This window comes from Cervus elaphus, chromosome 6 (genome assembly GCF_910594005.1).
Source record: "Cervus elaphus chromosome 6, mCerEla1.1, whole genome shotgun sequence".
Taxonomy (NCBI): domain Eukaryota; kingdom Metazoa; phylum Chordata; class Mammalia; order Artiodactyla; family Cervidae; genus Cervus; species Cervus elaphus.
This window is the reverse complement of record NC_057820.1, coordinates 32,298,299-32,299,527: the sequence shown is the minus strand read 5'-3', so window position 1 is coordinate 32,299,527 and position 1,229 is coordinate 32,298,299.

Here is a 1,229-nt window from a genome sequence, read left to right as displayed (position 1 = left end):
TGTTAGCTATATTCCCTGTGGTTTACAATATGTCTTTGTAGTTCATTTATTTTCTGTGTAGTGACATGTACCTCTCAAACTCCTATCCTGCCCCTCGCTTCTCCCTTCTCCTCACTGGTAACCACTAGTTTGTTCTCTATATCTGTGAGTCTGTTTCTTTCCTGATATATTCCTTAGTTTGTTTTATTTTTTAAGGTTTAGCATAGAAGTGATATACTGTAGTATTTGTCTTTCTCTGACTTATTTCATTAAGCATAATACCCTTCAGGTCCATCCATGTTGTTACAATGGCAAAATTTCATCAATTTTTATGGCTGAGTGTTGGTCCTTTAATGGACCGGAACCTGGTGGTCCGGAATCGACGGTAAGAAGTAAGAGAGAGAAAGAAAGAAAGGAAAGAAAGAAAGACAAGGGGACCAAAGCTCTGATGGAGCAAAGGTGCTTTAATCAACATGGTGTGGGCATATATACTGTCTTACAAGGTAGTTATTCTCAGCAAAGATAAAGATTAAAATTCCAGACTTACAAAACACAAGGTGATCCCTATTAAAGAGAAAAGAGGGTACTTATCACCATAATGAGAAACTAACAAAGGACATGCCTGGATTCCTCAGCCCCTGGAAAGGTGTGCCTCTCCTCTTAATTCCTGAATATTCAGGAATTAATAAGGACCAAAGGATTCCTGACAGATCCAAAACAGCACACAGGAAGCCTCCTGTAAAATGTTTCCTGGCAATTCCCCCTATTTTATTATATTTGTAAAAAAAAGGTCCTGACCAAATGAGTTTGGTCAGTATTAACCAACCTTATAGACAGGTGACAATAAACAACAAATACAATTATCAAGAAAATCACCAAAGTTACTGTTCCAGACCCGATGCTGTGGGTAATACTTTGAAACCATCCTCATGGGTCTAGCCTGGATAATTTGTTCAGCTAAAGTTTCCAAATTAGTGGAGAGGGCACATGTTTAGAAAAAGTTTCAAAGATTTTCTTTTGCAGTAATTGTACATTCAGAGAGTCATTATCATGTAAATGAAATTTGATTTGTTCCCAGTTGTAGGTTCTATGATTGAAATGAACAGGAGTGACACAAAATTGGCAGTTAATACAAGTTACAGAATGTAAAGTCTTATTAAATTGTAAATTTCCTATGGCCATAACAAAAGGAAGTGGGACACAGGCCTGTATAAAATATGACTGATTATAGCAAAAAGAAATAGTTACTA